General features: G+C 36.4%; 2 long non-coding RNA genes across 3 annotated transcripts in view; both read left to right on the plus strand.

Annotated features, from left to right (window-relative positions):
• The window catches only part of LOC142322891 (uncharacterized), a 75,902-nt gene extending 72,531 nt beyond the window's left edge, over positions 1–3,371 (plus strand). The window contains exons 4-5 of the long non-coding RNA XR_012755952.1: positions 2,362–2,437; positions 3,290–3,371. This is a non-coding gene — a long non-coding RNA (uncharacterized LOC142322891). The remainder of the gene's footprint in view (positions 1–2,361; positions 2,438–3,289) is intronic.
• A 539-nt stretch (positions 3,372–3,910) lies between these two features.
• On the plus strand, positions 3,911–12,004 carry LOC142322892 (uncharacterized). Of its 2 annotated transcripts, XR_012755953.1 has the most exons (5): positions 3,911–3,982; positions 5,436–5,511; positions 8,509–8,590; positions 10,973–11,054; positions 11,929–12,004. It is a non-coding gene; the product is annotated as an uncharacterized LOC142322892 (long non-coding RNA). The 2 variants fall into 2 exon arrangements; XR_012755954.1 differs by lacking the exons at positions 3,911–3,982; positions 5,436–5,511 and adding an exon at positions 7,745–7,828.
• Positions 12,005–12,490: the final 486 nt, after the last annotated feature.

Consider the following 12,490-nt stretch of genomic DNA (forward strand, 5'->3'; position numbering starts at 1 on the left):
CTTTTTCTAATAACCTAGGAGATTACTAGGGTCATTCGGCTTAAGGATTGTATATTTTACAAGTATAAAGAAAGAATTAAAGAAAAAAAAAGATTTGTTATAGTAAATGTTATCGATAATATCTGGTAAAAGTACGGAGTGTTTCAGTTAAACAGTGTCTTCACGTACACCGCCTCCGATTACTGAATAACTTAAAAATACCTATAGTGTAACAGTTCTAAATTTAAACTTCTAGGTAAGTTTTTACTAATTATTACCTTGTCTTTCACCCTTCCAACACGTTTTCGGATAGATTTCAGGTTCATACAGCCCTTGCTTTCCACCATCTTCTTTTCACAACTGAAAAAAAACATTCAAAACCGCTTTAATATTCCTTACACCAACTAAACTAAAAAAAAGGGAACGTTCCATACATGCAGAATAAAAAAAAAATATATTTAACCAGGGTCGGCACTGCAGATGTAACAGTGCTCTCTCTACCTTACAGCCTCACGTGTAGCTTTTGAACCCCTTCTTTCAATAAACAGACCAAAAAAAAACAAAACATCTGAACAACATCAAAATATCACACTGCTGGAACTGTGGAGTGCACAGTTCCATACTAGGGTCGGCACCGCCGAAGTAACAGTGCTCTCTCTTCTTACAGCCTCACGTGTGGCTTCCAAAACCCTTCTTTCAATAAACAGACCAAAAAAAACAAAACATCTTAACAACATCAAAATAACACACTGCTGGAACTGTGGAGGGCACAGTTCTATACCAGGATCGGCACTGCAGAAGTAACAGTGCTCTCTCTACCTTACAGCCTCACGTATATCTTCCGAACCCCTTCTTTCAATAAACAGACCAAAAAAACAAAACATCTGAACAACATCAAAATATCACACTGTTGGAACTGTGGAGGGCACAGTTCCATACCAGGGTCGGCACTGCCGAAGTAACAGTGCTCTCTCTTCTTACAGCCTCACGTGTGCCTTCCGAACCCCTTCTTTCAATAAACAGACCAAAAAAAAACAAAACATCTGAACAACATCAAAATATCACCCTGCTGGAACTGTGAAGTGCACAGTTCCATACAAAGATTTTTAAACCTTTTTCTAATAACCTAGGAGATTACTATGGTCATTCGGCTTAAGGATTGTATATTTTACAAGTATAAAGAAAGAATTAAAGAAAAAAAAAGATTTGTTATAGTAAATGTTATCGATAATATCTGGTAAAAGTACGGAGTGTTTCAGTTAAACAGTGTCTTCACGTACACCGCCTCCGATTACTGAATAACTTAAAAATACCTATAGTGTAACAGTTCTAAATTTAAACTTCTAGGTAAGTTTTTACTAATTATTACGTTGTCTTTCACCCTTCCAACACGTTTTCGGATAGATTTCAGGTTCATACAGCCCTTGCTTTCCACCATCTTCTTTTCACAACTGAAAAAAAACATTCAAAACCGCTTTAATATTCCTTACACCAACTAAACTAAAAAAAAGGGAACGTTCCATACATGCAGAATAAAAAAAAAATATATTTAACCAGGGTCGGCACTGCAGATGTAACAGTGCTCTCTCTACCTTACAGCCTCACGTGTAGCTTTTGAACCCCTTCTTTCAATAAACAGACCAAAAAAAAACAAAACATCTGAACAACATCAAAATATCACACTGCTGGAACTGTGGAGTGCACAGTTCCATACTAGGGTCGGCACCGCCGAAGTAACAGTGCTCTCTCTTCTTACAGCCTCACGTGTGGCTTCCGAAACCCTTCTTTCAATAAACAGACCAAAAAAAACAAAACATCTGAACAACATCAAAATAACACACTGCTGGAACTGTGGAGGGCACAGTTCTATACCAGGATCGGCACTGCAGAAGTAACAGTGCTCTCTCTACCTTACAGCCTCACGTATATCTTCCGAACCCCTTCTTTCAATAAACAGACCAAAAAAAACTGTGCACTCCACAGTTCCAGCAGTGTGTTATTTTGATGTTGTTCACATGTTTTGTTTTTTTTGGTCTGTTTATTGAAAGAAGGGGTTCGGAAGCCACACATAAGGCTGTATAGAGAGAGAGCACTGTTACTTCTGCAGTGCCGACCCTGGTATAGAACTGTGCCTTCCACAATTCTAGCAGTGTGATATTTTGATGTTGTTGAGATGTATTGTTTTTTTTGTCTGTTTATTGAAAGAAGGGGTTCGGAAGCTACATGTGAGGCTGTAAGGTAGAGAGAGCACTGTTACTTCATCAGTGCCGTCCCTGGTTAAAAATTAATTTTTTTTTATTCTGCATGTATGGAACGTTCCCTTTATTTTTAGTTTCGTTGGTAAAAGGATTATTAAAGCGTTTTGTTGTTTTTTCTCGGTAGTGAAAAGATGGTGGAAAGCAATGGCTGTATGAACATGAAATCTATCCGAAAACGTGTTGGAAGGGTGAAAGACAAGGTAATAATTAGTAAAAACTTACCTAGAAATTTAAATTTAGAACTGTTACACTATAGGTATTTTTAAGTTATTCAGTATTCGGAGGCGGTGTACGTGAAGGCACTGTTTAACTGAAACACCCCGAACTTCTACCAGATATTATCGATAACATTTACTATAACAAATCTTTTTTTTTTTTTAATTCTTTCTTTATACTTGTAAAATATACAATCCTTAAGCCGAATGACAGTAGTCATCTCCTAGTTTATTAGAAAAAAGTTTAAAAATCTTTGTATGGAACTGTGCACTCCACAGTTCCAGCAGTGTGTTATTTTGATGTTGTTCACATGTTTTGTTTTTTTTTTGTCTGTTTATTGAAAGAAGCGGTTCGGAAGCCACACGTGAGGCTGTAAGAAGAGAGAGCACTGTTACTTCGGCAGTGCCGATCCTGGTATAGAACTGTGCCCTCCACACTTCCAGCAGTGTGAGATTTTGATGTTGTTCAGATGTTTTGTTTTTTTTGGTCTGTTTATTGAAAGAAGGGGTTCGGAAGCCACACATAAGGCTGTATAGAGAGAGAGAACTGTTACTTCTGCAGTGCCGACCCTGGTATAGAACTGTGCCTTCCACAGTTCTAGCAGTGTGATATTTTGATGTTGTAGAGATGTATTGTTTTTTTTTGTCTGTTTATTGAAAGATGGGGTTCGGAAGCTACACGTGAGCCTGTAAGGTAGAGAGAGCACTGTTACTTCATCAGTGATGTCCCTGGTTAAAAATTAATTTTTTTTTATTCTGCATGTATGGAACGTTCCCTTTTTTTTAGTTTAGTTGGTATAAGGAATATTAAAGCGGTTTTGTATGGTTTTTTTTCAGTTGTGAAAAGAAGATGGTGGAAAGCAAGGGCTGTATGAACCTGAAATCTATCTGAAAACGTGTTGGAAGTGTGAAAAACAAGGTAATAATTAGTAAAAACTTACCTAGAAATTTAATTAAGAACTGTTACACTATAGGGTTTTTTAAGTTATTCAGTAATCGGTGGCGGTGTACGTGAAGGCACTGTTTAACTGAAACACCCCGTACTTCTACCAGATATTATCGATAACATTTACTATAACAAATCTTTTTTTTTCTTTAATTCTTTCTTTATACTTGTAAAATATACAATCCTTAAGCCGAATGACAGTAGTCATCTCCTAGTTTATTAGAAAAAAGTTTAAAAATCTTCGTATGGAACTGTGCACTCCACAGTTCCAGCAGTGTGTTATTTTGATGTTGTTCAGATGTTTTGTTTTTTTTGGTCTGTTTATTGAAAGAAGGGGTTCGGAAGCTACACGTGAGGCTGTAAGGTAGAGAGAGCACTGTTACTTCATCAGTGCCGTCCCTGGTTAAAAATTAATTTTTTTTTATTCTGCATGTATGGAACGTTCCCTTTATTTTTAGTTTCGTTGGTAAAAGGAATATTAAAGCGTTTTGTTGTTTTTTCTCGGTAGTGAAAAGATGGTGGAAAGCAATGGCTGTATGAACATGAAATCTATCCGAAAACGTGTTGGAAGGGTGAAAGACAAGGTAATAATTAGTAAAAACTTACCTAGAAATTTAAATTTAGAACTGTTACACTATAGGTATTTTTAAGTTATTCAGTATTCGGAGGCGGTGTACGTGAAGGCACTGTTTAACTGAAACACCCCGAACTTCTACCAGATATTATCGATAACATTTACTATAACAAATCTTTTTTTTCTTTAATTCTTTCTTTATACTTGTAAAATATACAATCCTTAAGCCGAATGACAGTAGTCATCTCCTAGTTTATTAGAAAAAAGTGTAAAAATCTTTGTATGGAACTGTGCACTCCACAGTTCCAGCAGTGTGTTATTTTGATGTTGTTCACATCTTTTGTTTTTTTTTGGTCTGTTTATTGAAAGAAGGGGTTCGGAAGCCAGACGTGAGGCTAAGAAGAGAGAGCACTGTTACTTCTGCAGTGCCGACCCTGGTATGGAACTGTGCCCTCCACAGTTTTAGCAGTGTGATATTTTGATGTTTTGTTTTTTTGGTCTGTTTATTGACAGAAGGGGTTCGGAAGCTACACGTCAGTCTGTAAGGTAGAGAAAGCACTGTTACATCTGCAGTGCCGACCCTGGTTAAATATATATTTTATTTTATTCTGCATGTATGGAACGTTCCCTTTATTTTTAGTTTAGTTGGTAAAAGGAATATTAAAGCGTTTTGTTGTTTTTTTTCAGTTGTGAAAAGAAGATGGTGGAAAGCAATGGCTGTATGGACCTGAAATCTATCCGAAAACGTGTTGGAAGGACGAAAGACAAGGTAATAATTAGTAAAAACTTACCTATAAATTTAAATTTAGAACTGTTACACTATAGGCATTTTTAAGTTATTCAGTATTCGGAGGCGGTGTACGTGAAGGCACTGTTTAACTGAAACACTCCGTACTTCTACCAGATATTATCGATAACATTTACTATAACAAATCTTTTTTTTTCTTTAATTCTAACTTTATACTTGTACAATATACAATCCTTAAGCCTAATGACAGTAGTCATCTCCTAGTTTATTAGAAAAAAGTTTAAAAATCTTTGTATGGAACTGTGCACTCCACAGTTCCAGCAGTGTGTTATTTTGATGTTGTTCACATGTTTTGTTTTTTTTTGGTCTGTTTATTGAAAGAAGGGGTTCGGAAGCCACACATAAGGCTGTATAGAGAGAGAGCACTGTTACTTCTGCAGTGCCGACCCTGGTATAGAACTGTGCCTTCCACAATTCTAGCAGTGTGATATTTTGATGTTGTTGAGATGTATTGTTTTTTTTGTCTGTTTATTGAAAGAAGGGGTTCGGAAGCTACATGTGAGGCTGTAAGGTAGAGAGAGCACTGTTACTTCATCAGTGCCGTCCCTGGTTAAAAATTAATTTTTTTTTATTCTGCATGTATGGAACGTTCCCTTTATTTTTAGTTTCGTTGGTAAAAGGAATATTAAAGCGTTTTGTTGTTTTTTCTCGGTAGTGAAAAGATGGTGGAAAGCAATGGCTGTATGAACATGAAATCTATCCGAAAACGTGTTGGAAGGGTGAAAGACAAGGTAATAATTAGTAAAAACTTACCTAGAAATTTAAATTTAGAACTGTTACACTATAGGTATTTTTAAGTTATTCAGTATTCGGAGGCGGTGTACGTGAAGGCACTGTTTAACTGAAACACCCCGAACTTCTACCAGATATTATCGATAACATTTACTATAACAAATCTTTTTTTTTTTTTAATTCTTTCTTTATACTTGTAAAATATACAATCCTTAAGCCGAATGACAGTAGTCATCTCCTAGTTTATTAGAAAAAAGTTTAAAAATCTTTGTATGGAACTGTGCACTCCACAGTTCCAGCAGTGTGTTATTTTGATGTTGTTCACATGTTTTGTTTTTTTTTTGTCTGTTTATTGAAAGAAGCGGTTCGGAAGCCACACGTGAGGCTGTAAGAAGAGAGAGCACTGTTACTTCGGCAGTGCCGATCCTGGTATAGAACTGTGCCCTCCACACTTCCAGCAGTGTGAGATTTTGATGTTGTTCAGATGTTTTGTTTTTTTTGGTCTGTTTATTGAAAGAAGGGGTTCGGAAGCCACACGTGAGGCTGTATGAATAGAGAGCACTGTTACTTCGGCAGTGCCGACCCTGGTATGGAACTGTGCCCTCCACAGTTCCAGCAGTGTGATATTTTGATGTTGTTCAGATGTTTTGTTTTTTTGGTCTGTTTATTGAAAGAAGGGGTTCGGAAGCTACATGTGAGGCTGTAAGGTAGAGAGAGCACTGTTACTTCTGCAGTGCCGTCCCTGGTTAAAAATTAATTTTTTTTTATTCTGCGTGTATGGAACGTTCCCTTTATTTTTAGTTTAGTTGGTAAAAGGAATATTAAAGCGTTTTGTTGTTTTTTTTTCAGTTGTGAAAAGAAGATGGTGGAAAGCAATGGCTGTATGGACCTGAAATCTATCCGAAAACGTGTTGGAAGGGCGAAAGACAAGGTAATAATTAGTAATAACTTACCTAGAAATTTAAATTTAGAACTGTTACACTATAGGTATTTTTAAGTTATTCAGTATTCGGAGGCGGTGTACGTGAAGGCACTGTTTAACTGAAACACCCCGTACTTCTACCAGATATTATCGATAACATTTACTATAACAAATCTTTTTTTTTCTTTAATTCTAACTTTATACTTGTACAATATACAATCCTTAAGCCTAATGACAGTAGTCATCTCCTAAATTATTAGAAAAAGGTATCAAAATCTTTGTATGGAACTGTGCCCTCCACAGTTCCAGCAGTGTGTTATTTTGATGTTGTTCACATGTTTTGTTTTTTTTGGTCTGTTTATTGAAAGAAGGGGTTCGGGAGCCACACATAAGGCTGTATAGAGAGAGAGCACTGTTACTTCTGCAATGCCGACCCTGGTATAGAACTGTGCCTTCCACAGTTCTAGCAGTGTGATATTTTGATGTTGTTGAGATGTATTGTTTTTTTTGTCTGTTTATTGAAAGAAGGGGTTCGGAAGCTACAGGTGAGGCTGTAAGGTAGAGAGAGCACTGTTACTTCATCAGTGCCGTCCCTGGTTAAAAATTAATTTTTTTTTATTCTGCATGTATGGAACGTTTTTTTTTTTAGTTTAGTTGGTATAAGGAATATTAAAGCGGTTTTGTATGGTTTTTTTTCAGTTGTGAAAAGAAGATGGTGGAAAGCAAGAGCTGTATGAACCTGAAATCTATCCGAAAACGTGTTGGAAGTGTGAAAGACAAAGTAATAATTAGTAAAAACTTACCTAGAAATTTAATTAAGAACTGTTACACTATAGGGTTTTTTAAGTTATTCAGTAATCGGTGGCGGTGTACGTGAAGGCACTGTTTAACTGAAACATCCCGTACTTCTACCAGATATTATCGATAACATTTACTATAACAAATCTTTTTTTTTCTTTAATTCTTTCTTTATACTTGTACAATATACAATCCTTAAGCCGAATGACAGTAGTCATCTCCTAGTTTATTAGAAAAAAGTTTAAAAATCTTTGTATGGAACTGTGCACTCCACAGTTCCAGCAGTGTGTTATTTTGATGTTGTTCACATGTTTTGTTTTTTTTGGTCTGTTTATTGAAAGAAGGGGTTCGGAAGCTACACGTGAGCTGTAAGGTAGAGAGAGCACTGTTACATCTGCAGTGCCGACCCTGGATAAATATATATTTTTTTTTATTCTGCATGTATGGAACGTTCCCTTTATTTTTAGTTTAGTTGGTAAAAGGAATATTAAAGCGTTTTGTTGTTTTTTTTCAGTTGTGAAAAGAAGATGGTGGAAAGCAATGGCTGTATGACCCTCAAATCTATCCGAAAACGTGTTGGAAGGGTGAAAGACAAGGTAATAATTAGTAAAAACTTACCTAGAAATTTAAATTAAGAACTGTTACACTATAGGGTTTTTTAGGTTATTCAGTAATCGGCGGCGGTGTACGTGAAGGCACTGTTTAACTGAAACACTCCGTACTTTTACCAGATATTATCGATAACATTTACTATAACAAATCTTTTTTTTTCTTTAATTCTTTCTTTATACTTGTAAAATATACAATCCTTAAGCCGAATGACAGTAGTCATCTCCTAGTTTATTAGAAAAAAGTGTAAAAATCTTTGTATGGAACTGTGCACTCCACAGTTCCAGCAGTGTGTTATTTTGATGTTGTTCACATCTTTTGTTTTTTTTTGGTCTGTTTATTGAAAGAAGGGGTTCGGAAGCCAGACGTGAGGCTAAGAAGAGAGAGCACTGTTACTTCTGCAGTGCCGACCCTGGTATGGAACTGTGCCCTCCACAGTTCCAGCAGTGTGATATTTTGATGTTTTGTTTTTTTGGTCTGTTTATTGAAAGAAGGGGTTCGGAAGCTACACGTCCGTCTGTAAGGTAGAGAAAGCACTGTTACATCTGCAGTGCCGACCCTGGTTAAATATATATTTTATTTTATTCTGCATGTATGGAACGTTCCCTTTTTTTTTAGTTTAGTTGGTATTAGGAATATTAAAGCGGTTTTGTTGGGTTTTTTTCAGTTGTGAAAAGAAGATGGTGGAAAGCAATGGCTGTATGAACCTGAAATCTATCCGAAAACGTGTTGGAAGGGTGAAAGACAAGGTAATAATTAGTAAAAACTTACCTAGAAATTTAAATTTAGAACTGTTACACTATAGGTATTTTTAAGTTATTCAGTATTCGGAGGCGGTGTACGTGAAGGCACTGTTTAACTGAAACACCCCGTACTTTTACCAGATATTATCGATAACATTTACTATAACAAATCTTTTTTTTGTTTTAATTCTTTCTTTATACTTGTAAAATATACAATCCTTAAGCCGAATGACAGTAGTCATCTCCTAGTTTATTAGAAAAAAGTTTAAAAATCTTTGTATGGAACTGTGCACTCCACAGTTCCAGCAGTGTGTTATTTTGATGTTGTTCACATGTTTTGTTTTTTTTTGTCTGTTTATTGAAAGAAGCGGTTCGGAAGCCACACGTGGGGCTGTAAGAAGAGAGAGCACTGTTACTTCGGCAGTGCCGACCCTGGTATGGAACTGTGCCCTCCACAGTTCCGGCAGTGTGTTATTTTGATGTTGTTCACATGTTTTGTTTTTTTTGGTCTGTTTATTGAAAGAAGGGGTTCGGAAGCCGCACGTGATGCTGTAAGAAGAGAGAGCACTGTTACTTCGGCAGTGCGGATCCTGGTGTAGAACTGTGCCCTCCACACTTCCAGCAGTGTGAGATTTTGATGTTGTTCAGATGTTTTGTTTTTTTTGGTCTGTTTATTGAAAGAAGCGTTTCGGAAGCCACACGTGAGGCTGTAAGAAGAGAGAGCACTGTTACTTCGGCAGTGCCGATCCTGGTATAGAACTGTGCCCTCCACACTTCCAGCAGTGTGATATTTTGATGTTGTTCAGATGTTTTGTTTTTTTGGTCTGCTTATTGAAAGAAGGGGTTCGGAAGCTACACGTGAGGCTGTAAGGTAGAGAGAGCACTGTTACTTCATCAGTGCCGTCCCTGGTTAAAAATTAATTTTTTTTTATTCTGCATGTATGGAACGTTCCCTTTATTTTTAGTTTAGTTGGTAAAAGGAATATTAAAGCGTTTTGTTGTTTTTTTTCAGTTGTGAAAAGAAGATGGTGGAAAGCAATGGCTGTATGGACCTGAAATCTATCCGAAAACGTGTTGGAAGGGCGAAAGACAAGGTAATAATTAGTAAAAACTTACCTATAAATTTAAATTTAGAACTGTTACACTATAGGTATTTTTAAGTTATTCAGTATTCGGAGGCGGTGTACGTGAAGGCACTGTTTAACTGAAACACTCCGTACTTCTACCAGATATTATCGATAACATTTACTATAACAAATCTTTTTTTTTCTTTAATTCTAACTTTATACTTGTACAATATACAAACCTTAAGCCTAATGACAGTAGTCATCTCCTAGTTTATTAGAAAAAAGTGTAAAAATCTTTGTATGGAACTGTGCACTCCACAGTTCCAGCAGTGTGTTATTTTGATGTTGTTCACATGTTTTGTTTTTTTTGGTCTGTTTATTGAAAGAAGGGGTTCGGAAGCTACACGTGAGCTGTAAGGTAGAGAGAGCACTGTTACATCTGCAGTGCCGACCCTGGATAAATATATTTTTTTTTTTATTCTGCATGTATGGAACGTTCCCTTTATTTTTACTTTAGTTGGTAAAAGGAATATTAAAGCGTTTTCTTGTTTTTTTTCAGTTGTGAAAAGAAGATGGTGGAAAGCAATGGCTGTATGACCCTCAAATCTATCCGAAAACGTATTGGAAGGGTGAAAGACAAGGTAATAATTAGTAAAAACTTACCTAGAAATTTAAATTAAGAACTGTTACACTATAGGGTTTTTTAGGTTATTCAGTAATCGGCGGCGGTGTACGTGAAGGCACTGTTTAACTGAAACACCCCGTACTTCTACCAGATATTATCGATAACATTTACTATAACAAATCTTTTTTTTTCTTTAATTCTTTCTTTATACTTGTAAAATATACAATCCTTAAGCCGAAAGACAGTAGTCATCTCCTAGTTTATTAGAAAAAAGTGTAAAAATCTTTGTATGGAACTGTGCACTCCACAGTTCCAGCAGTGTGTTATTTTGATGTTGTTCACATCTTTTGTTTTTTTTTGGTCTGTTTATTGAAAGAAGGGGTTCGGAAGCCAGACGTGAGGCTAAGAAGAGAGAGCACTGTTACTTCTGCAGTGCCGACCCTGGTATGGAACTGTGCCCTCCACAGTTCCAGCAGTGTGATATTTTGATGTTTTGTTTTTTTGGTCTGTTTATTGAAAGAAGGGGTTCGGAAGCTACACGTCAGTCTGTAAGGTAGAGAAAGCACTGTTACATCTGCAGTGCCGACCCTGGTTAAATATATATTTTATTTTATTCTGCATGTATGGAACGTTCCCTTTTTTTTTAGTTTAGTTGGTATTAGGAATATTAAAGCGGTTTTGTTGGGTTTTTTTCAGTTGTGAAAAGAAGATGGTGGAAAGCAATGGCTGTATGAACCTGAAATCTATCCGAAAACGTGTTGGAAGGGTGAAAGACAAGGTAATAATTAGTAAAAACTTACCTAGAAATTTAAATTTAGAACTGTTACACTATAGGTATTTTTAAGTTATTCAGTATTCGGAGGCGGTGTACGTGAAGGCACTGTTTAACTGAAACACTCCGTACTTTTACCAGATATTATCGATAACATTTACTATAACAAAATCTTTTTTTCCTTTAATTCTTTCTTTATACTTGTAAAATATACAATCCTTAAGCCGAATGACAGTAGTCATCTCCTAGTTTATTAGAAAAAGATATAAAAATCTTTGTATGGAACTGCTGCAGTGCATCTCTGCTGGAACTGTGCAGTGCACAGTTCCAGCAGTGTGTTATTTTTATGTTGTTCACAGGATTTGTTTTTTTTTGGTCTGTTTATTGAAAGAAGGGGTTCGGAAACAACACGTGAGGCTGTAAGGAGAGAGAGCACTGTTACTTCTGCAGTGCCGATCCTGGTATAGAACTGTGCCCTCCACACTTCCAGCAGTGTGAGATTTTGATGTTGTTCAGATGTTTTGTTTTTTTTGGTCTGTTTATTGAAAGAAGGGGTTCGGAAGCCACACGTGAGGCTGTATGAATAGAGAGCACTGTTACTTCGGCAGTGCCGACCCTGGTATGGAACTGTGCCTCCACAGTTCCAGCAGTGTGATATTTTGATGTTGTTCAGATGTTTTGTTTTTTTTGGTCTGTTTATTGAAAGAAGGGGTTCGGAAGCTACACGTGAGGCTGTAAGGTAGAGAGAGCACTGTTACTTCTGCAGTGCCGTCCCTGGTTAAAAATTAATTTTTTTTTATTCTGCGTGTATGGAACGTTCCCTTTATTTTTAGTTTAGTTTGTAAAAGGAATATTAAAGCGTTTTGTTGTTTTTTTTCAGTTGTGAAAAGAAGATGGTGGAAAGCAATGGCTGTATGAACATGAAATCTATCCGAAAACGTGTTGGAAGGGTGAAAGACAAGGTAATAATTAGTAAAAACTTACCTAGAAATTTAAATTTAGAACTGTTACACTATAGGTATTTTTAAGTTATTCAGTATTCGGAGGCGGTGTACGTGAAGGCACTGTTTAACTGAAACACTCCGTACTTTTACCAGATATTATCGATAACATTTACTATAACAAATCTTTTTTTTTTTTTAATTCTTTCTTTATACTTGTAAAATATACAATCCTTAAGCCGAATGACAGTAGTCATCTCCTAGTTTATTAGAAAAAAGTTTAAAAATCTTTGTATGGAACTGTGCACTCCACAGTTCCAGCAGTGTGTTATTTTGATGTTGTTCACATGTTTTCTTTTTTTTTTGTCTGTTTATTGAAAGAAGCGGTTCGGAAGCCACACGTGAGGCTGTAAGAAGAGAGAGCACTGTTACTTCGGCAGTGCCGACCCTGGTATGGAACTGTGCCCTCCACAGTTCCGGCAGTGTGTTATTTTGATGTTG

The sequence above is a fragment of the Lycorma delicatula genome, chromosome 4 (genome assembly GCF_047948215.1).
Source record: "Lycorma delicatula isolate Av1 chromosome 4, ASM4794821v1, whole genome shotgun sequence".
Taxonomy (NCBI): domain Eukaryota; kingdom Metazoa; phylum Arthropoda; class Insecta; order Hemiptera; family Fulgoridae; genus Lycorma; species Lycorma delicatula.